Source organism: Dipodomys spectabilis, unplaced genomic scaffold (genome assembly GCF_019054845.1).
Source record: "Dipodomys spectabilis isolate Male_0828 unplaced genomic scaffold, ASM1905484v1 ptg000127l, whole genome shotgun sequence".
Taxonomy (NCBI): Eukaryota; Metazoa; Chordata; class Mammalia; order Rodentia; family Heteromyidae; genus Dipodomys; species Dipodomys spectabilis.
The window spans coordinates 1,360,797-1,384,621 of record NW_024870804.1 but is presented as its reverse complement, the minus strand read 5'-3'; positions in this window follow the sequence as shown (position 1 = coordinate 1,384,621).

Sequence of the window (23,825 nt, the reverse complement as noted above, 5' to 3'; positions counted from 1 at the left end):
GCTCCTCCTAATCTGGGCCGGGACAGCCTCACACAATCTTGTGTAAGCGAGCTGCACCTCGACTTGCCCAGGCCAGCCTCACAGAGCCCTGTCGAAGCCAGGTCCTCTTGGACCAGCCTGGGGCCAGGTGCACAAGCCCTGTGCGAGACTGGGCCACCTGGACCGGCCTGGGCCAGCATCACAGAACCCTGTATAATCCAGCTCCTCTTGGACTAGCCCGGGTCAACCTCACAGAGTCTTGTCCAAGCCAGCTGCTCCTTGACCGGCCTGGGCCAGGCTCACAGAGCCCTGTCCAAGCCAGCGTCAACTGAACCAGACTGAACCAGACTCACAGAGGCCTGTCTAAGGCAGCACTACCTGGACCGGCGTGGGGACAGTCTTTCGAGCCATGTCTAAGCCAGCGCTGCCTGGACAGATGGTGGCCAGCCTCAAAGAGCCGAGTCCAAGCCAGCTCCTCCTAGACTGGGCTGGCACAGCCTCACAGAGTCTTGTCCAAGCCAGCTGCTTCTCGACTGGACCAGGCCATCCTCACAGAACCCTGTCGAATCCAGCTCCTCCTGGACCAGCCTGGGGCCAGCTGCATAAGCCCTGTGTGAGACAGGGTCACCTGCACTGGCCTGGGCCATTCTACCAGAGCCCTGTCCAAGCCAGCTCCTTCTAGACTGGCCCGGGCCAACCTCACAGAGACTTCTTCAAGCCAGCTGCTCCTTGACCAGCCCTGGCCACCCTCACATAGCAGTGTCCATGCGACCTTCAACTGGACCAGATTACACCAGCCTCACAGAGCCCTTTGCAAGCCAGCACTGCCTGGACTGGTGCAGGCCAGGCTCTCAGAGCCCTGTGCAAGTCAGGATCGCCTAGACCAGATGGGGGACAGCCTTTTGAGCCCTGTCAAAGCCAGTGCTGCCTGGACCGATGGGGGCCAGCCTCAAAGAGCCCTGTCCAAGACAGCTCCTCCTAGACTGGGCCGGGCCAGCCTCACAGAGTCTTGTCCAAGACAGCTGCACCTCCACCTGCTGGGCCAGCCTCACGGAGCCTTGTCCAATCCAGAGGCACCTGGACTGGACCAGCCTGCACCAGACTCACAGGGCCCTGTCAATCCAACATTACATGAACCGGCGCTGGCCAGGTTTACAGTACACTGTCCAAGACAGCACCACCGGGACCGGTGTGAGCCAGACACATAGAGCTCTGTCCAAGCCAGGGTCTCCTGGACCAGCCCGGAGACAGCCTTTTGAGCCATGTCCAAGCCAGTTCCTCCTGTACTGAGCCAGGCCAGCCTCACAGAGTCTTGTCCAAGCCAGCTGCCCTGGACCCGACTGGAACCGCCTCACAGAATCCCTGTCCAAGACAGCTCCGCCTGAAGTGGCCAAGGCTAAGCTCAGAGACTCTGGTCCAAGCCAGCTCCCCCTGGATAGTCCCCTGCCATTCTCACAGAGCCCTGTCCAATCCAGCGCTGCCTGATCCGTCACGGGCCAGGCTCACAGAGCCCTGTCCATTGAAGTACTGGGTGGACCAGCGGGGGACAGGCTCTCAAAGTCCTATCCAAGCCATCCAAGCCTGCATCAGCCTTGGCCAGCCTCAAAGAGCCCTGTCCAAGCTAGCTAGCTTCTTCCAGACTGGCCCGGGCCAACCTCACAGAGCCTTGTCCAAGCCAGCTCTTCCTGGACTGGACCAGGCCAGGCTCACAGAACAATGTCCAAGCCAGCTTCTCCTAGACTGGCCTGGGCCAACCTCACAGAGTCTTGTCCAAGCCAGCTGTTCCGCTCCTTGACCGGACTGGGCCAGGCTCACAGAGCCCTGTCCAAGCCAGCTCCTCTTGGACCAGCCTGGGGCCAGCTGCACAAGCCCTGTGCGAGACAGGGCCAACTGGACCAGCTTGGGCCAGCATCACAGAACCCTGTCTAATCCAGCTCCTACTGGACTAGACGGGTCAACCTCATAGAGTCTTGTCCAAGCCAGCTGCTCCTTGACCGGCGTGGGCCAGGCTCACAGAGCCGTATCGAAGAGAGTGTCAACTGGACCAGACTGCACCAGCCTCACAGTGCCCTGACCAAGCCAGGGCTGCCTGGACCCGTGCCGGCCAGTCTCACAGAACCCTGTCTAAGTCTTGTCCTCCTGGTCTGGCCCGGGCCAAGTTCAGAGAGTCCTGTCCAAGTCAGGGCCCCCTGGACAAGCCTGGGGACAGCCTTTCAAGCCTGTTCAAGCCAGCACATCCTGGACCAATGGGGGCCAGCCTCAAAGAGCCCTGTCTGAGCCAGCTCCTCTAGACAGGACCGGGCCAGCCTCAGAGTCTTGTCCAAGCCAGTTGCACCTTGACCTGTCCGGGGCAGGTTCACAGAGCCCTGTCCAAGCCAGCGTCAACTGAACCAGACTGAACCAGACTCACAGAGACCTGTCTAAGCCAGCACTACCTGGACCGGCGTGGGGACAGTCTTTTGAGCCATGTCTAATCCAGCGCAGCCTGGACCAATGAGGGCCAGCCTCAATGAGCCCAGTCCAAGCCAGCTCCTCCTAGACTGGGCCAGGCCAGCCTCACAGAGTCTTGTCCAATCCAGCTGCTTCTTTTTTTTTTTTTTTTTTTTTTTAATTGTAAAGCTACTATACAGAGGGTTACAGTTACATGAGTGAGGTTATGAGTACACTTCCTCTTGAACATTGTTACTCCCTCCATTGTTTTCCCCCTACCATCCCCTCCCTCCCTCCCTTCCCCGAGGTTCTTTTTTTTTTTTTTTTTGATTGTGATTAAATGATTACATAATTTCAAAGTCACAAGTTCATTCTAACTTCCCTGGAGCAAATTGTCTACCACAGTCTGTAATATATAACAGTGTTCACATGTTATATACCATATTTGTGATCAGCAGCATGAGGATATTTAGTAGTGGTTCAACCAGATGAGCGGGAGTTCTTTGTTTCTTAAGTCCTGTTAGTTTTGTCGTATCACCTAACCTTTTGGATTTAGCATCCACTTATGAGGGAGACCATGTACCGTTTGTCTCTTCGTTCTTGGCTTACCTCGCTCAACATGATTCCTTCTAGCTCCATCCATTTCCCTGCAAATGCCATTATTTTGTCATTTCTAATGGCTGCATAATATTCCATTGTGTATAGATACCACAATTTTTGGATCCATTCATCTGTGGTGGGGCATCTAGGTTGTTTCCATATCCTAGCTATTGCAAACAGTGCTGCAATAAACATGGAGGTGCACGTGTCCTTGTATATTGGTTCCTGTTGTTCAGGGTAGATGCCTAGAAGTGGTATGACTGGGTCGTAAGGGAGGTCAATCTTTAGCTTTCTAAGGACCCTCCAGACTGCTTTCCAGAGTGGTTGTATAAGTGTACATTCCCACCAGCAGTGTAATAGGGTTCCTCTTTCTCCACATCCCCTCCAGCATTTGTCGTTGGCTGATTTGTGGATGTGGGACATTCTGACTGGGGTAAGGTGGTATCTCAGGGTTGTCTTTATTTGCATTTCCTTCACCACCAGGGATGATGAACATTTCCTCATGTGTTTCTTTGCCATTTTTATTTCTTCATTTGAGAAGTCCCTCTTTAGTTCCCTTGCCCATTTAGTAATTGGTTTGTTAGGTTTGGGAGGGATTAGTTTCTTGAGTTCCCTGTATATACAGGATGTTAACCCCTTGTCTGATATATTGCTGGTAAATATTTTTTCCCAATTAGTTGGTTGTCTTTCTAGCTTAGTTGCGATAGATTTAGCTGTGCAGAAGCTTTTTATTTTAAGGTAGTCCCATTTGTCGAGTCTCTCTCCAACTTGTTGTGACCCTGGGACTCTGTTCAGGAAGTTCCTTCCTGTGCCTATTAGTTCAAGTGTCTCTCCTACTCTGTCCTGCAGTAGTTTCAGAGATTCAGGTTTAATGTTAAGGTCTTTAATCCATTTTGAGTTGATGTTGGTGCATGGTGATAGGCTGGGGTCCACTTTTAGTTTTCTGCATGTGGCTGCCCAGTTTTCCCAGCACCAGCGGTTGAAAAAGCTGTGTTTCTTCCATTGTATGTCTTTGGCTCCCCAGCTGCTTCTTGACTTGACCAGGCCATCCTCACAGAGCCCTGTCGAATCCAGCTCGTCCTGGAACAGCCTGGGGCCAGCTGCACAAGCCCTGTGCGTGACAAGGCCACCTGGACTGGCCTGGGACAGCCTCACACTGCCCTGTCCAAGCCAGCACCATCTGGACCAACATGGGCCAGGCTCACAGAGCACTGTCCATGACAGTATTGCCTGGGCCTCCGTGAGACAGGCTCTCAAAGTCCTGTCCAAGCCAGCCACACCTGCACTGGCCTGGGCCAATCTCACAGAGCCCTGTCCAAGCCAGATCCTTCTAGACTGGACCAGGTCAACCTCACAATGTCTTGTCAAACCAGCTGCTCCTTGACTGGCCCTATTCAGCCTTACAAAGCCCGGTCTATGCCACCTTCAACTGGACCAGACTACACCAACCTCACAGAGCCCTGTGCAAGCCAGCACTGCCTAGACCGGTGCAGACCGACTCACAGAGCCGTGTCCCAATCAGGGCTGCTTAGACCAGCCGGGGGACAGCCTTTCGAGCCCTGTGCAAGCCAGCGCTGCCTGGACCGGTGGGGGCTAGCCTCAAAGAGCCCTTTCCATGCCAGGTCCTCCTAGACTGGGCCGGGCCAGCCTCACAGATTCTTGTCCAATCCAGCTGCACCGCGACCTGACTGGGCCAGCCTCACTTAGCCTTGTCGAGGCCAGCACCACCTGGACTGGAACAGCCTGCACCAGACGCACAGGGCCCTGTCCAATCCAGCACCACTTGGATCGGCACCGGCCAGGTTTACAGAACCCTGTCCAAGACAGAACCGCCGGGATCGGTGCAGACCAGGCACACAGAGCTCTGTCCAAGCCAAGGTCACATGGACCAGCCCGGGGACAACGTCTTGAGCCCAGTACAAACCAGCTCCTCCTAGACTGGGCCAGGCCAGCCTCACAGAGCCTTGTCCAAGCCAGCTGCCCTGGATGCGACTGGACCAGGTTCACAGAATCCCTGTCCAAGCCAGCTCTGCCCGAAGTGGGCAAGGCCAGGCTCAGAGAGTCCTGTCCAACCCAGCAACCCCCTGGATAGGCCCGGGCCAGTTTTACAGAGCCCTGTCAAAATCAGCGCCGCCTGATCCGTCGTGGGCCAGGCTCAAAGAGCCTTGTCCATTGCAGTACTGCATGGACCAGCGCAGGATAGGCTCTCAAAGTCCTATCCAAGCCAGCCACGCCTGCATCGGCCTGGGCCAGCTTCACAGAGCCCTGTCCAAAGCCAGCTAGCTTCTACCAGACTGGCAAAGGGCAACCTCTCAGAGCCTTGTCCAAGTCAGCTCTTCCTGGACTGGACCAGGCCAGGCTCTGAGAACCCTCTCAAGTCAACTTCTCCTAGACTGGCCTGAGCCAAACTCACAGAGTCTTGTCCAAGCCAGTTGTTCCTTGACTCCCCTGGGCCAGGCTCACAGAGCCCTATCCAAGCCAGTGCCGCCTGGACCACCCTGGGGACAGCTTTTCCAGCCCTGTACAAGCCAGCAGTGCCTGGACTGAGGAGGGCAAGCCTCAAAGAGCCCTGTCCAAGCCATTTCCTCCAAGACTGTGCGGGCCAGCCTCACAGAGTCTTGTCCAAGCCAGCTGTTCCTCGACCTGACCAGGCCATCCTCAGAAGCCCTGTCTAAGCCAGCGCCAACTGGACTGGACCGGGCCAGCATCACAGAGCCCTGTCCAAGATATCTCTGCCTGAAGCGGCCCAGGCCAGGCTCAGAGAGTCCTGTCCAAGCCAGGGCGACTTGGACAGGCCTGGGCCAGCCTCACAGAGCCCTGTCCATGCCAGCTCCTGCTTGACTGGCCTGGGCCAAACTCACAGATTCTTGTCTAAGCCAGCTGCTCCTTGACTGGCCCAGGCCCGGTTCACAGAGCCCTCACCAAGCCAGCGTCAACTGAACAGGACTGCACCCGACTCACAGAGCCCTGTCTAGGCAAGTACTACCTGGACCTGCATGGGCCAGGCTCAAAGAGGCCTGTCTAAGCCAGCACTACCTGGACCGGCGTGGGGAGTGTCTTTTGAGCCATGTCTAAGCCAGCGCCGCCTGGACCGATGGGGGCCAGCCTCAAAGAGCCCAGTCCAAGCCAGCTCTTCCTAGACTTGGCCGGGCCAGCCTCACAGAGTCTTGTCCAAGCCAGCTGTACCTCAACTTGACCAGGCCAGCCTCACAGAGCCCTGTCCAAGCCAGCTCCTTCTAGACTTGCCCGGGCCAACATCACAGAGTCTTCTCCAAGCCAGCTGCTCCTTGACCGGTCCTAGTCCGCTGTACAAAGCCTGGTCCATGCCACCTTCAACTGGACCAGACTGCACCAAACTCACAGAGCCCTGTGCAAGCCAGCACTGCCTGGACCGGTGCAGGCCAGGCTCACAGAGCCCTGTGCAAGTCAGGATGGCCTAGACCAGCCGGGGGACAGGGTTTGAGCCCTGTCCAAGCCAGTGCTGCCTGTACCAATGGGGGCCAGCCTCAACGAGCCCTGTCCAAGACAGCTCCTCCTAGACTGGGCCGGGCCAGCCTCACAGAGTCTTGTCCAATCTAGCTGCAACTCGACCTGACTGGGCCAGCCTCACAGAATCCTTGTCCAAGACAGCTCTGTCGGAAGTGGCCAAGGCCAGGCTCAGAGAGTCCTGTCCAAGTCAGCGCCGCCTGGATAGGCCCAGGCCAGTCTCACAGAGCCCTGTCCAAACCAGTGCCGCTTGACCCATCGCGGGCCAGGCTCACAGAGCCCTGTCCATTGCAATACTGCATGGACCAGCGTGGGACAGGCTCTCAAAGTCCTATCCAAGCCAAACAGGCCTGCATCAGCCGGGGCCAGCCTCACAGAGCCCTGTTCAAGCCAGCTAGCTTCTACCAGACTGGCCCGGGCCAACCTCACAGAGCCTTGTCCAAGACAGCTCTTCCTGGACTGGGCCAGGCCAGGCTCACAGAACCCTGTCCAAGCCAGCTTCTCCTAGACTGGCCTAGGCCAACCTCACAGAGTCTTGTCCAAGCCAGCTGTTCCTTGACTGGCATGGGCCAGGCTCACAGAGCCCTGTCCAAGCCAGCGCCACCTGGACCACCCTGGGGACAGCTTTTCCAGCCCTGTCCAACTTGCAGAGCCTGGACTGAGGAGGGCCAGCCTCAAAGAACCCTGTTCAAGCTAGTGTTAACTGAGCCAGACTGCACCAGACTTAGAGCCCTGTCTAAGACAGCACTATCTGGACCGGCATGGGCCAGGCTCACAGAGGCCTGTCTAAACCAGTACTACCTGGACCGGCATTGAGACAGTCTTTCGAGCCATGTCCAAGCCAGCGCCGCCAGGACCGTTGGGGGCCAGCCTCAAAGAGCCCAGTCAAAGCCAGCTACTCCTAGAGTGGGCCGGGACAGCCTCATATAGCCCTGTACAAGCCAGCTGCTCCTCGACCTGACCAGGCCAGACGCACAGAGAGCTCCTCTTGGACCAGCCTGGGGCCAGCTGCGCAAGCCCTGTGTGAGACAAGGCCACCTGGACCGGCCCGGGCCAGCATCACAGAACCCTGTCTATTCCAGCTCCTAATGGACTAGCCCGGGTCAACCTTACAGAGTCTTGTCCAAGCCAGCTGCTCCTTGACCGGCCTGGCCAGGCTCACAGAGCCCTATCCAAGCCAGTGTCAACTGGACCAGACTGCACCAGGCTCACAGTGCCCTGACCAAGCCAGGGCTGCCTGGACCCGCGCCGGCCAGTCTCACAGAACCCTGTCTAAGTCTAGTCCTCCTGGACTGGCACGGGCCAAGCTCACAGAGTCCTGTCCAAGCCAGGGCCCCCTGGACAAGCCTGGGGACAGCCTTTCGAGCCTGTTCAAGCCAGCACATCCTGGACCAATGGGGGCCAGCCTAAAAGCCCCCTGTCCAAGATAGCTCCTCTAGACGGGACTGGGCCAGCCTCAGAGTCTTGTCCAAGCCAGCTGCACCTTGACCGGTCCGGGGCAGGTTCACAGACCCCTGTCCAAGCCAGCGTCAACTGAGCCATACTGAACTAGACTCACAGAGGCCTGTCTAAGCCAGCACTACTTGGACCGGCATGGGGAGTGTCTTTTGAGCCATGTCTAAGCCAGCGCCACCTGGACCGATGGGGGCCAGCCTCAAAGAGTCCAGTCCAAGCCAGCTCCTCCTAGACTGGGCCGGGCCAGCCTCATAGAGTCTTGTCCAAGCCAGCTGCTCCTCGACTTGTCCAGGCCAGCCTCACAGAGCCCTGTCCAAGCCAGCTCCTTCTAGACTGGCCCGGGCCAACCTCACAGAGACTTCTCCAAGCCAGCTGCTCCTTCACTGGCCCTAGTCAGCCATACAAAGCCCGGTCTATGCCACCTTCAACTGGACCAGACTGCACCAAACTCACAGAGCCCTGTGCAAGCCAGCACTGCCTGGACAGGTGCAGGCCGGCTCACAGAGCCGTGTCCCAATCAGGGCTGCCTAGACCAGCCAGGGAACAGCCTTTTGAGCCCTGTGCAAGCCAGCGCTCCCTGGACGGATGGGAGCTAGCCTCAAAGAGCCCTGTCCAAGCCAGCTCCTCCTAGACAGGGCCGGGCCAGCCTCACAGAGTCTTGTCCAATCCAGCTGCACCGCGACCTGACTGGGCCAGCCTCATGGAGCCTTGTCCAAGCCAGCACCACCTGGACTGTACCAGCCTGCACCAGACTCAAAGGCTCTGTCCAATCTAGGACCAGTTGGATCGGCACCGGCCAGGTTTACAGAACCCTGTCCAAGACAGAACCGCCGGGACCGGTGTAGGCCAGGCTCACAGAGCCCTGTTCGTGGCAGTACTGCCTGGACCAGAGCGGGACAGGCTCTCAAAGTCCTGTCCAATCCAGCCACCCCTGCACCAGCCTGGGCCAGCCTCACAGAGCCCTGTCCAAGCCAGCTCCTCCTAGACTGGCCCGGGCCAATCTCACAGAGACTTCTTTAAGCCAGCTGCTCCTTGACCGGCCATGGCCACACTCACATAGCACTGTCCATGCGACCTTCAACTGGACAAGACTACACCAGACTCACAGAGCCCTCTGCAAGCCAGCACTGCCTGGACCGGTGCAGGCCAGGCTCACAGAGCCCTGTGCAAGTCAAGATCACCTAGACCAGCCAGGGGACAGGCTTTTGAGCCCTGTCCAAGCCAGTGCTGCCTGGACCTATGGGGGCCAGCCTCAACGAGCCCTGTCCAAGACAACTCCTCCTAGACTGGGCCGGGCCAGCCTCACAGAGTCTTGGCCAAGCCAGCTGCAGCTCTACCTGACTGGGATTGCCTCACGGAGCCTTGTCCAATCCAGAGCCACCTGGATTGGACCAGCCTGCACCAGACTCACAGGGTCCTGTCCAATACAACACCACTTGGACCGGCGCTGGTCAGGTTTACAGAACCCAGTCCAAGACAGCACCACCGGGACCGGTGCGGGCCAGGCACACAGAGCTCTGTCAAAGCCAGGGTCGCCTGGACCAGCCTGGGGACAGCCTATTGAGCCATTTCCAAGCCAGCTCCTCCTAGACTGGGCCGGGACAGCGTCACAGAGTCTTGTCCAAGCCAGCTGGCCTGGACCCAACTGGACCAGCCTCACAGAAACCTTGTCCAAGCGAGCTCCGTCTGAAGTGGCCAAGGCCAGGCTCAGAGAGTCCTGTCCAAGCCAGCACCGCCTGGATAGGCCCAGGCCAGTCTCACAGAGCCCTGCCCAAACCAGCGAAGCCTGAACCGTCATGGGCCAGGCTCACAGAGCCGTATCCATGGCAGTACTACCTGTACCGGGGGGGACAGGATCTCAAATCCTATCCAAGAGAGCGACGCCTGCATCGGCCTGGGCCAGCCTCACAGAGCCATGTTCACGCCAGCTAGCTTCTACCAGACTGGCCCGGGCCAACCTCACAGAGCCTTGTCCAAGACAGCTCTTCCTGGACTGGGCCAGGCCAGGCTCACAGAATCCTGTCTAATCCAGCTTCTACTAGACTGGCCTAGGCCAATCTCACAGAGTCTTGTCCAAGCCAGCTGTTCCTTGATTCTCCTGGGCCAGGCTCACAGAGCCCTGTCCAAGGCAGTGCCACCTAGACCACCCTGGGGACATCTTTTCCAGCCCTGTCCAACTAGCAGTGCCTGGACTGAGGAGGGCCAGCCTCAAAGAACCCTGTTCAAGCCAGTGTTAACTGAGCCAGACTGCACAAGACTCAGAGTCCTGTCTAAGCCAGCACTACCTGGACCGGCATGGGCCAGGCTCACAGAGGCCTGTCTAAACCAGCACTACCTGGACCAGCATTGGGACAGTCTTTCGAGCCATGTCCAAGCCAGCGCCACCTGGACCGATGGGGGCCAGCCTCCAAGAGCCCAGTCCAAGCCAGCTCCTCCTAGACTGGGCCGGGACAGCCTCACATAGTCTTGTACAAGCCAGCTGCTCCTCGACCTGACCAGGCCAGACGCACAGAGAGCTCCTCTTGGACCAGCCTGGGGCCAGCTGCGCAAGCCCTGTGTGAGACAAGGCCACCTGGACCGGCCCGGGCCAGCATCACAGAACCCTGTCTATTCCAGCTCCTAATGGACTAGCCCGGGTCAACCTTACAGAGTCTTGTCCAAGCCAGCTTCTCCTTGACCGGCCTGGCCAGGCTCACAGAGCCCTATCCAAGCCAGTGTCAACTGGACCAGACTGCACCAGGCTCACAGTGCCCTGACCAAGCCAGGGCTGCCTGGACCCGCGCCGGCCAGTCTCACAGAACCCTGTCTAAGTCTAGTCCTCCTGGACTGGCACGGGCCAAGCTCACAGAGTCCTGTCCAAGCCAGGGCCCCCTGGACAAGCCTGGGGACAGCCTTTCGAGCCTGTTCAAGCCAGCACATCCTGGACCAATGGGGGCCAGCCTAAAAGCCCCCTGTCCAAGATAGCTCCTCTAGACGGGACTGGGCCAGCCTCAGAGTCTTGTCCAAGCCAGCTGTACCTTGACCCGTCCGGGGCAGGTTCACAGACCCCTGTCCAAGCCAGCGTCAACTGAGCCATACTGAACTAGACTCACAGAGGCCTGTCTAAGCCAGCACTACTTGGACCGGCATGGGGAGTGTCTTTTGAGCCATGTCTAAGCCAGCGCCGCCTGGACCGATGGGGGCCAGCCTCAAAGAGTCCAGTCCAAGCCAGCTCCTCCTAGACTGGGCCGGGCCAGCCTCATAGAGTCTTGTCCAAGCCAGCTGCTCCTCGACTTGTCCAGGCCAGCCTCACAGAGCCCTGTCCAAGCCAGCTCCTTCTAGACTGGCCCGGGCCAACCTCACAGAGACTTCTCCAAGCCAGCTGCTCCTTCACTGGCCCTAGTCAGCCATACAAAGCCCGGTCTATGCCACCTTCAACTGGACCAGACTGCACCAAACTCACAGAGCCCTGTGCAAGCCAGCACTGCCTGGACAGGTGCAGGCCGGCTCACAGAGCCGTGTCCCAATCAGGGCTGCCTAGACCAGCCAGGGAACAGCCTTTTGAGCCCTGTGCAAGCCAGGGCTTCCTGGACGGATGGGAGCTAGCCTCAAAGAGCCCTGTCCAAGCCAGCTCCTCCTAGACAGGGCCGGGCCAGCCTCACAGAGTCTTGTCCAATATAGCTGCACCGCCACCTGACTGGGCCAGCCTCATAGAGCCTTGTCCAAGCCAACACCACCTGGACTGTACCAGCCTGCACCAGACTGAAAGGCCCTGTACAATCCAGTGCCACATGGATCGGCACCGGCCAGTGTTACAGAACCCTGTCCAAAACAGAGCCGCCGGGACCGGTGCAGGCCAGGCTCACAGAGCCCTGTTCATGCCAGTACTGCCTGGACCAGAGCGGGACAGGCTCTCAAAGTCCTGTCCAATCCAGCCACGCCTGCACCGGCCTGGCCAGACTCACAGAGCCCTGTCCAAGCCAGCTCCTCCTAGACTGGCCCGGGCCAAACTCACAGAGACTTCTTTAAGCCAGCTGCTCCTTGGCCGGTCCGGGGCAGGTTCACAGACCCCTGTCCAAGCCAGCGTCAACTGAGCCATACTGAACTAGACTCACAGAGGCCTGTCTAAGCCAGCACTACTTGGACCGGCATGGGGAGAGTCTTTTGAGCCATGTCTAAGCCAGCGCCGCCTGGACCGATGGGGGCCAGCCTCAAAGAGTCCAGTCCAAGCCAGCTCCTCCTAGACTGGGCCGGGCCAGCCTCATAGAGTCTTGTCCAAGCCAGCTGCTCCTCGACTTGTCCAGGCCAGCCTCACAGAGCCCTGTCCAAGCCAGCTCCTTCTAGACTGGCCCGGGCCAACCTCACAGAGACTTCTCCAAGCCAGCTGCTCCTTCACTGGCCCTAGTCAGCCATACAAAGCCCGGTCTATGCCACCTTCAACTGGACCAGACTGCACCAAACTCACAGAGCCCTGTGCAAGCCAGCACTGCCTGGACAGGTGCAGGCCGGCTCACAGAGCCGTGTCCCAATCAGGGCTGCCTAGACCAGCCAGGGAACAGCCTTTTGAGCCCTGTGCAAGCCAGGGCTTCCTGGACGGATGGGAGCTAGCCTCAAAGAGCCCTGTCCAAGCCAGCTCCTCGTAGACAGGGCCGGGCCAGCCTCACAGAGTCTTGTCCAATATAGCTGCACCGCCACCTGACTGGGCAAGCCTCATAGAGCCTTGTCCAAGCCAACACCACCTGGACTGTACCAGCCTGCACCAGACTGAAAGGCCCTGTACAATCCAGTGCCACATGGATCGGCACCGGCCAGTGTTACAGAACCCTGTCCAAAACAGAGCCGCCGGGACCGGTGCAGGCCAGGCTCACAGAGCCCTGTTCATGCCAGTACTGCCTGGACCAGAGCGGGACAGGCTCTCAAAGTCCTGTCCAATCCAGCCACGCCTGCACCGGCCTGGCCAGACTCACAGAGCCCTGTCCAAGCCAGCTCCTCCTAGACTGGCCCGGGCCAAACTCACAGAGACTTCTTTAAGCCAGCTGCTCCTTGGCCGGCCCTGGCCACCCTCACATAGCACTGTCCATGCGACCTTCAACTGGACCAGACTACACCAGACTCACAGAGCCCTTTGCAAGCCAGCACTGCCTGGACCAGTGGAGGCCAGGCTCACAGAACCCTGTGCAAGTCAGGATCGCCTAGACCAGCCAGGGGACAGGCTTTTGATCCCTGTCCAAGCCAGTCCTGCCTAGACATTCAGCTGAACACAACTGTGGACTAATTAGAGCATGATACATCCAGTGCCGTCCATAGGCCTGGATGGACAGTCGTGGCTTGCCAAACAACTGTGGTCTGGTTCTTCAAACTTTCACAGAGTTCTATATGTACAGGTTCAAATTACTCCTCAGGTTGAGTAGAGTGTAGCCGTCAAACCTGGAATCAGTAGCACTCAGGTGAGAAGAACAGGAAGCTGATATACCCAGTCAGCTGGCTGTGTCCTTCGGGGACAAGCCTTTCTGCCTGCCACGCCTGAATGTTTGCAACCACGGCAGAGTTCTGCAGGCGCAATTGTGCAACAATGCAAACGGCGTACTTTTGCCAAACTTCACGGGGATAGAAGAAGCCACGGACGAGTTACAAGGAGACGGTCACCCAAGACACCGGGAGGCCTGCCGGCAAGTTTCTGAAATTCTTCCTAAGAAGCCTGGAAAGCTGTGAAACGCTCCTATGTTGCAATAATTCAGAACCTCATTCTGAGTGTTCCCGGCAGAGGACATTCCGCTGAACACAACCGTGGACTAATTAGAGCCTGATATAGCCAGTGCAGTCCATAGGCCTGGATGGACATTGGTTGCATGAGAAACAACTGAGATCTGGTTCTCAAAACTTTCACAGAGTGCCATAAGTAGAGGAGCAACTTACTCCTTAGGTTGAGTAGAGTGTAGCTGTCAAACTGGAATCAGTAGCACTCAGGTGAGAAGAACGGGAAGCAGATATACACAGTCAGCTGGCAGTGTCCTACGGGGACAAGCCTATCTGGCTGCCACGCCTGAATTTTTGCAACGTCGGCTGAGCTCTGCAGGCGCAATTGTGCAGCAATTCAAACTGCGTACCCTTTCCAAACGTCACGGGGGTAGAAGAAACCAGAGGATTTACAAAGAGTTTGTCACCTGGAACACCCGGAGGCCTGCCATCAGCAAGATTCTGGAATTCTTCCTAAGAAGCCTGGAAAGCAGTGAAACGCTGCTATGTTGCAATAACTCAGAACCTCATTCTGAGTGTTCCCAGCAGAGGACATTTGGCTGAACACAACCATGGACTAATTAGAGCCTGATATAGCCAGTGCAGTCCATAGTCGTGGATGGACATTAGTCAAGTGCCAAACAACTGAGGTCTGGTTCTACAGATTTTCACAGAGTGCCATAAGTGGAGGTTCAACTTACTCCTCAGCTTGAGTAGAGTGTAGCCGTCAAAGCTGGAATCAGTTGCACTCAGGTGAGACTCACAGAGTCTAGTCCAATCCAGATGCACCTTGACCTCTCTGGGCCAGCCTCACAGCGACTTGCCCAAGGCAGTGCCACCTGGACCAGCCTGCACCACACTCACAGGGCCGTGTACAACCCAGCGCCACTTGAACCGGAGAGGGCCAGGTTTACAGAACCCTGTCCAAGACAGCACGACCTGGACCAGTGCGGGCCAGGCACACACAGCTCTGTCCAAGCAAGGGTCACCTGGACCAGCCCGGGGAAAGCCTCTTGAGCCCGGTCCAAGCCAGTGCTGCCTGGACCGATGGGGGCCAGCCTCAAACAACCCTGTCCAAGACAGCTCCTCCTAGACGGGGCCGGGCCAGCCTCACAGAGTCTTGTCCAAGCCAGCTGCACCTCAACCTGACTGGGCCAGCCTCACGGAGCCTTGTCCAATCCAGAACCACCTGGACTCGACAAGGCTGCACCAGACTCACAGGGCCCTGTCCAATCCAACACCACTTGGACCGGCGCTGGCCAGCCCTACAGAACGCTGTCCAAGACAGCAACACCGGGACTGGTGTGGGTCAGGCACACAGAACCCTGTCCAAGCCAGCTTCTCCTAGACTGGCCTGGGCCAACCTCACAGAGTCTTGTCCAAGCCAGATGTTCTGTTCCTTCACCAGCCTGGACCAGGCTCACAGGGCCCTGTCCAGCCCAGCGCCACCTGGACCACCCTGGGGACAGCTTTTCCAGGCCTGTCCAAGCTAGCAGTGCCTGGACTAAGGAGGGCCAGCCTCAAAGAACCCTGTTCAAGCCAGCGTTAACTGAACCAGACTGCACCAGACTCAGAGCCGTGTCTAAGCCAGCACTACCTGGACCTAAATGGGCCAGGCTCACAGAGGCCTGTCTAAACCAGCACTACCTATACTGGCATTGGGACAGTCTTTCGAGCTATGTGGAAGCCAGCGTCACCTGGACCTATGGGGGCCAGCATCAAAGAGCCCAGACCAAGCCAGCTCATCCTAGACTGGGCCCGGAGAGCCTCACATATTCTTGTACAAGCCAGCTGCCCCTCGACCTGACCAGGCCAGCCTCACAGAGCCCAGTCCAAGCCAGCTCCTCTTGGACCAGCCTGGGGCCAGCTGCACAAGCCCTGTTCGAGACAGGGCCACCTGGACCGGCCGGGCCAGCATCACAGAACCCTGTCTAATCCAGCTCCTCCTGGACTAGCCCGGGTCAACCTCATAGAGTCTTTTCCAAGCCAGCTGCTCGTTTACCGGCCTGGGCCAGGCTCACAGAGCCCTGTCCAAGCCAGTGTCAACTGGACCAGACTGCACCAGCCTCACAGTGCCCTGACCAAGCCAGGGCTGTCTGGACCCGCGCCGGCCAGTCTCACAGAACCCTGTCTTAGCCTGGTCCTCCTGGACTGGCGCGGGCCAAGCTCACAGAGTCCTGTCCAAGGCAGGGCCCCCTGGACAAGACTGGGGACAGCCTTTCGATCCTGTTCAAGCCAGCATGTCCTGGACCAGTGGAGGCAACCCTCAAAGATCCTTGTCCAAGCAAGCTCCTCTAGACAGGACTGGGCCAGCCTAAGAGTCTTGTCCAGGCCAGCTGCACCTTGACCAGTCCGGGGCAGGTTCACAGATCCCTGTCCAAGCTAGGGTCAACTGAACCAGACTGAACCAGACTCACAGAGGCCTGTCTAAGCCAGCACTACCTGGACCGGCGTGGGGACAGTCTTTTGAGCCATGTCTTATCCAGCGACGCCTGGACCGATGGGGGCCAGCCTCAAAGAGCCCAGTCCAAGCCAGCTCCTGCTAGACTGGGCCGGGCCAGCCTCACAGAGTCTTGTTCAAGCCAACTGCAGCTCGACTTGACCAGGCCATCCTCACAGAGCAATGTCGAATCCAGCTCGTCCTGGACCAGCCTGGGACCAGCTGCACAAGCCCTCTGCATGACAGGGCCACCTGGACTGGCCTGGGACAGCCTCACACTGCCCTGTCCAAGCCAGCACCATCTGGACCCACATGAGCCAGTCTCACAGAGCACTGTCCATGCCAATACTGCCTGGGCCTCCGTGGGACAGGCTCTTAAAATCCTGTCCATGCCAGCCATGCCTGCACCGGACTGGGCCAGCCTCACAGAGCCCTGTCCAAGCCAGCTCCTTCTAGACTGGCCCGGGCCAACCTCACAGAGACTTCTCCAAGCCAGCTGCTCTTTGACTGGCCCTAGTCAGCCTTATAAAGCCGGGTCTATGCCACCTTCAACTGAGCTAGATTGCACCAACCTCACAGAGCCCTGTGCAAGCCAGCACTGCCTGGACAGGTGCAGACCGGCTCACAGTCCGTGTCCAAATCAGTGCTGCCTAGACCATCCGCGGGACAGCCTTTCGAGCCCTGTGCAAGCCAGCGCTGCCTGGACTGTTGGGGGCTAGCCTCAAAGAGCCCTGTCCAAGCCAGCTCCTCCTAGACTGGGCCAGGCCAGCCTCACAGAGTCTTGTCCAATCCAGCTGCACCACGACCTGACTGGGCCAGCCTCATGGAGCCTTGTCCAAGCCAGCACCACCTGGACTGGACCAGCCTGCACCAGACTCACAGGGCCCTGTCCAATCCAACGCCACTTGGATCGCCACTAGCCAGGTTTACAGAACCCTGTCCAAGACAGAACCGCCGGGAACGGTGCAAGCAGGCACACAGAGCTCTGTCCAAACCAGGGACTCCTGGACAAGCCCGGGGACAGCCTCTTGAGCCCTGTCCAAGCCAGCTCCTCCTAGACTGGGTCGGGCCAGCCTCACAGAGTCTAGTCCAAGCCCCCTGAACTTTGACCTCTCTGGGCCAGCCTCTCAGAGCCTTGTCCAAGGCAGCGCCACCTGGACCAGCCTGCACCAGACTCACAGGGCCGTGAACAATCCATGCCACTTGGACATGCGCAGGCTAGTTTTACAGAACCCTGTCCAAGACAGCACCACCGGGACTGGTACGGGCCAGGCACACAGAGCTGTGTCCAAGCCAGGGTTGCCTGGACCAGCCCGGGGACAGCCTCTTGAGCCCTGTCCAAGCCAGCTCCTCCTAGACTGGGCCGGGCCAGCCTCACAGAATCTTGTCCAACCAGCTGCCCTGGAACCGACCGGACCAGCCTCACAGAATCCCTGTCCAAACCAGCTCCACCTGTAGTCGCCAAGGCCAGGCTCAGGGAGTCCTGTCCAAGCCAGCACCACCTGGGTAGTCCCAGGCCAGTCTCACAGACCCCAGTCCAAACCAGTTCCGCCTGAATTGTCGCCCGCCAGGCTCACAGAGCCCTGTTCATGCCAGTAAATTCGGGACCAGAGCAGGACAGGCTCTCAAAGTCCTGTCCAAGCCAGCCAAGCCTGCACCGGCCTGGGCCAGCCTCACAGAGCCCGGTCCAAGCCAGCTCCTCCTTGACTGGCCCTGGCCAACCTCACAGAGACTTCTTCCAACCAGCTGCTCCTTGACCGGCCCTGGCCACCCTCATATAGAACTGTCCATTGGACCTTCAACTGGACCAGACTACACCAGCTTCACAGAGCCCTTTGCAAGCCAGCACTGCCTGGACCGGTGCAGGCCAGGCTCACAGAACCCAGTGCAAGTCAGGATCGCCTAGACCAGCCCCAGGACAGCCTTTTGAGCCCTTTCCTAGCCAGTGCTGCCTGGACCGATGGGGGCCAGCCTCAAAGAGCCCTGTCCAAGACAGCTCCTCCTAGACTGGACCAGGCCAGCCTCACAGAGTCTTGTCCAAGCCAGCTGCCTGGACCCGACTGGACCAGCCTCAAAGAATCCCTGTACAAGCCAGCTCCGCCTGAAGTGGCCAAGGCCAGGCTCAGAGAATCCTGTCCAAGCCAGCGCCCCCTGGATAGGCCCAGGCCAGTCTCACAGAGCCCTGCCCAAACCAGCGCCACCTGATCCGTCCCGCGCCAGGCACACAGAGCCCTCTCCATTGCAGTAGTGCATGGACCAGCACGGGACAGGCTCTCAAAGTCCTATCCAAGCCAGCCACATCTGCATCGGCCTGGGCCAGTGTCACAGAGCCCTGTCCAAGCCAGCTAGCTTCTACCAGACTGGCCCGGGCCAACCTCACAGAGGCATGTCCAAGCCAGCTCTTCCTGGACTGGACCAGGCCAGGTTCACAAAACCTGGTCCAAGCCAACTTCTCCTAGACTGGCCTGGGCCAACCTCACAGAGTCTTGTCCAAGCCAGCTGTTCCATTTCTTGACCGGACTGCGCCAGGCTCACAGAGCCCTGTCCAAGCCAGGGCCACCTGGACCACCCTGGGGACAGCTTTTCCAGCCCTGTCCAAGCTAGCAGTGCCTGGACGGAGGAGGGCCAGCCTCAAAAAACCCTGTTCAAGCAAGCGTTAACTGAACCAGACTGCACCAGACTCAGAGCCCTGTCTAAGCCAGCACTACCTGGACCGGCATGGGCCAGGCTCACAGAGGCCTGTCTAAACCAGCACTACCTGGACCGGCATTGGGACAGTCTTTCGAGCCATGTCCAAGCCAGCGCCACCTGGACTTATGGGGGCCAGCCTCAAAGAGCCCAGTCCAAGCCAGCTCCTCCTAGACTGGGCCGGGACAGCCTCACATAGTCTTGTCCAAGCCAACTGCTCGTTGACCGGCCCGGGCCAGGCTCATAAAGCCCTGTCCAAGCCAGTGTCAACTGGACCAGACTTCACCAGCCTCACAGTACCCTGACCAAGCCAGGGCTGCCTGGACCCGCGCAGTCCGTCTCACAGAAACCTGTCTCATCCTGGTACTCCTGGACTGGCGCAGGCCAAGCTCACAGAGTCCTGTCCAAGGCAGGGCCCCCTGGACAAGACTGATGGCAGCCTTTCAAGCCTGTTCAAGCCAGCACGTCGTGGACCAATGCTGGCCAGCCTCAAAGAGCCCTGTCCAAGCCAGCTCCTCTAGACTGGCCTAGGCCAACCTCACAGAGTCTTGTCCAAGCCAGCTGTTCCTTGACTGGCCTGGGCCAGGCTCACAGAGCCCTGTCCAAACCAGCACCACTGGACCACCCTGGGGACAGCTTTTCCAGCCCTGTCCAACTAACAGTGCCTGTACTGAGGAGGGCCAGCCATAAAGAACCCTGTTCAAGCCAGTGTTAACTGAACCAGACTGCACCAGACTCAGAGCCCTGTCTAAGCCAGCACTACCTGGACCGGCATTGGGATAGTCTTTTGAGCCATGTCCAAGCCAGCACCACCTGGATCCGTCCGGGGCAGGTTCACAGAGCCCTGTCCAAACCTGCATCATCTGAACCAGACTGAACCAGACTCACAGAGGCCTGTCTAAACCAGCACTACCTGCACCGGCGTGGTGACAGTCTTTTGAGCCATGTCTAATCCAGCGCCGCCTGGACTGATGGGGGCCAGCCTCAAAGAGCCCAGTCCAAGCCAGCTCCTCCTAGATTGGGCTGGGACAGCCTCACAGAGTCTTGTCCAAGCCAACTGCTGCTCGACTTGACCAGGCCATCATCACAGAACCCTGTCAAATTCAGCTCCTCCTGGACCAGCCTGGGGCCAGCTGCACAAGCCCTGTGTGGGACAGGACAACCTGGACTGGCCTGGGACAGCCTCATACTGCCCTGTCCAAGCCAGCACCATCTGGACCAACATGGGCCAGGCTCACAGAGCACTGTCCATGCCAGTACTGCCTGGGCCTTTGTGTGACAGGCTCTCAAAGTCCTGTCCAATTCTCCCATGCCTGCACTGGCCTGGGCCAGCCTCACAGCGCCCTGTCCAAGCCAGCTCCTTCTAGACTGGCCCGGGCCAACCTCACAGAGACTTCTCCAAGCCAGCTGCTCCTTGACTGGCCCTAGTCAGCCTTATAAAGCCCGGTCTATACCACCTTCAACTGGACCAGACTGCACCAACCTCACAGAGCCCTGTGCAAGCCAGCACTGCCTGGACCGGTGCAGGCCGGCTCACAGACCGTGTCTAAATTAGGGCTGCCCAAACCAGCCAGGGGATAGCTGGCCGGGCCAGCCTAACAGAGTCTTGTCCAAGCCAGCTGAACCTCGACCTTACTGGGCCAACCTCACGGAGCCTTGTCCAATTTAGAGCCACCTGGACTGGACCAGCCTGCACCAGACTCACAGGGCCCTGTCCAATCCAACACCACTTGGACCAGCGGTGGCCAGGTTTACAGAACCCTGTCCAAGACAGCACCACCGGGACCCGTGTGGGCCAGGCACACAGAGCTCTGTCCAAGCCACGTTCGCCTGGACCAGACCGGGGACAGCCTTTTGAGCCCTGTCCAAGCCAGCTCCTCCTAGACTGGGCTGGGCCAGCCTCACAGAGTCTTGTCCAAGCCAGCTGCCCTCTACCCGACTGGACCAGCCTCACAGAATTCCTGTCCAAGCCAGCTCTCCCTGAAGTGGCCAAGGCCAGGCTCAGAGACTCCTGTCCAAGCCAGCGCCCCATTGATAGGCCTGGGCCAATCTCACAGAGCCCTGTCCAAACCAGTGCCACCTAATCGGTCGTGGGCCAGGCTCACAGAGCCTTGTCCATTGCGATAATGCATGGAATAGCGCGGGACAGGCTCTCAAAGTCCTATCCAAGCCAGCCACTCCTGCATTGGCCTGGGCCAGCCTCACAGAGCTCTGTCCAAGCCAGCTAGCTTCTACCAGACTGGCCCAGGCCAACCTCACAGAGCCTTGTCCAAGCCAGCTCTCCCTTGGCTGGACCAGGCAAGGCTCACAGAACCCTGTCCAAGCCAGCTTCTCCTAGACTGGCCTGGGCCAACCTCACAGAATCTTGTCCAAGCCAGCTGTACCTTGACCGGCCTGGGCCATGCTCACAGAGCCCTGTCCAATCCAGCGCCACCTGGACCACCCTGGGGAGAGCTTTTCCAGCCCTGTCCAAGCTAACAGTGCCTGGACTGAGGAGAGCAAGCTTCAAAGAGCCCTGTCCAACCCATTTCCTCCAAGACTGTGCGGGCCAGCCTCACAGAGCCCTGTCCAAGCCAGCTAGCTTCTACCACACTGGCCCTTGCCAAACTCACAGAGCCTTGTCCAAGCCAGCTCTTCCTGGCGGGACCAGGCCAGGCTCACAGAACATTGTCTAAGCCAGCTTCTCCTAGACTGGCCTGGGCCTACCTCAGAGAGTCTTTTCCAATCCAGCTGTTCCGTTCCTTGACCGGCCTGGGCCAGACTCACACAGCCCTGTCCAAGCCAGCGCCACCTGGACCACCCTGGGGACAGCTTTTCCAGCCCTGTCCATGCTAGCAGTGCCTAGACTGATAAGGGCCAGCCTGAAAAGACCCTGTTCAAGCCAGTGTTAACTGAACCAGACTGCACCAGACTCAGAGCCCTGTCTAAGCCAGCACTACCTGGACAAGCATGGGCCAGGCTCACAGAGGCTTGTCTTAATCAGCACTACCTGGACCGGCATTGGGACAGTCTTTCGAGCCATGTCCAGACCAGCGCCACCTAGACCGATGGGGGCTAGCCTCAACGAGCCCAGTCCAAGCCAGCTCCTACTAGACTGGGCCGGAACAGCCTCACATAGTCTTGTCCAAGCCAGGTGCTCCTCGACCTGACCAGGCCAGCCTCAGAGATCCGTGTCCAAGCCAGCTCCTCTTGGACCAGCCTGGGGCCAGCTGCACAAGCCCTGTGCGAGACAGGGCCAACTGGACCAGCTTGGGCCAGCATCACAGAACCCTGTCTAATCCAGCTCCTCCTGGACTAGCCCATGTCAAATTCACAGAGTCTTGTCCAAGCCAGCTTCTGCTTGACCGGCCTGGGCCAGGCTCACAGAGCCCTGTCCAAGCCAGTGTCAACTGGACCAGACTATAGCAACTTCACAGTGCCCTGACCAAGCCAGGGCTGCCTGTACAAGCGCCGGCCAGTCACACAGAGCCCTTTCCAAGCCAGCGTCAACTGAACCAGACTGAACCAGACTCACAGAGGCCTGTCTAAGCCAGCACTACCTGGACCGGCGTGGGGACAGTCTTTTGAGCCATGTCTAGGCCAGCGCTGCCTGGACCGATGGGGCCCATACTCATAGAGCCTAGTCCAAGCCAGCTCCATATACACTGGGCTGGGACAACCTCACAGAGTCTTGTCCAAGCCAGATGTTCCTCCACATAGCCAGGCCATCCTCACAGAACCCTGTCGAATCCAGCTCCTCCTGGACTAGCCCGGGTCAACTTCACAGAGCCTTATCCAAGCCAGCTCTTCCCTGATTGGACCAGGCAAGGCTCACAGAACCTTGTCCAAGTCAACTTCTCCTAGTCTGGCCTGGGACAACCTCAGAGGCTTATCCAAGCCAGCTGTTCCTTGACTGGCCTGGGCCAGGCTCACAGAGCCCTATCCAAGCCTGTGCCACCTGGACCACCCTGGGGACAGCTATTCGAGCCCTGTCCAAGCCAGCAGTGCCTGGACTGAGGAGGGCAAGCCTCAAAGAGCCCTGTCCAAGCCATTTCCTCCAAGACTGTGCGGGCCAGCCTCACAGAGTCTTGTCCAAGCCAGCTGTTCCTCGACCTGACCAGGCCATCCTCAGAAGCCCTGTCTAAGCGAGCACCAACTGGACTGGACCTGGCCAGCGTCACAGAGCCCTGTCCAAGATATCTCTGCCTGAAGCCGCCCAGGCCAGGCTCAGAGAGTCCTGTCCAAGCCAGGGCCACTTGGACAGGCCTGGGCCAGACTCACAGAGCCCTGTACATGCCAGCTCCTGCTTCACTGGCCCCGGCCAACCTCACAGAGTCCTGTCTAAACCAGTTGCTCCTTGACCAGCCCGGGCCAGGCTCACAAAGCCCTGACCAAGCCAGCGTCTACTGAACCGGACTGCACCCGAATCACAGAGCCCTGTCTATGCCAGCACTACCTGGACCTGCATGGGCCAGGCTCAAAGAGGCCTATCTAAGGCAGCACTCCATGGACCGGCGTGCGACAGTCTTTAGAGCCATGTCCAAGCGAGCGCTGCCTGCACCAATGGGGGCCAGCCTCAAGGAGCCCAGTCCAAGTTAGCTTCTCCTAGACTGGGCCTGGCCAGCCTCACAGAGTCTTGTCCAAGCCAGCTGCTCCTCAACTTGACCAGGCCATCCTCACCGAGCCCTGTCGAATCACCGCCTCTTGTACCAGCCTGGGGCCAGCTACACAAGCCCTGAGCATGACAGGGCCACCTGGACTGGCCTGGGACAGACTCACACTGCCCTGTCCAATCCAGCACCATCTGAACCCACATGGGCCAGGCTCACAGAGCACAGTCCATGCCAGTACTGCCCGGGCCTCCATGGGACTGGCTCTTAAAGTCCTGTCCAAGCCAGCCATGCCTGCACTGGCCTGGGCCGGCCTCACAGAGCCCTGTCCAAGCCCGCTCCTCTATACTGGCCCGGGCCAAACTCACAGAGACTTCTCCATGCCAGCTGCTCCTTCACTGGCCCTAGTGAGCCTTACGAAGCCCGGTCTTTGCCACCTTCAA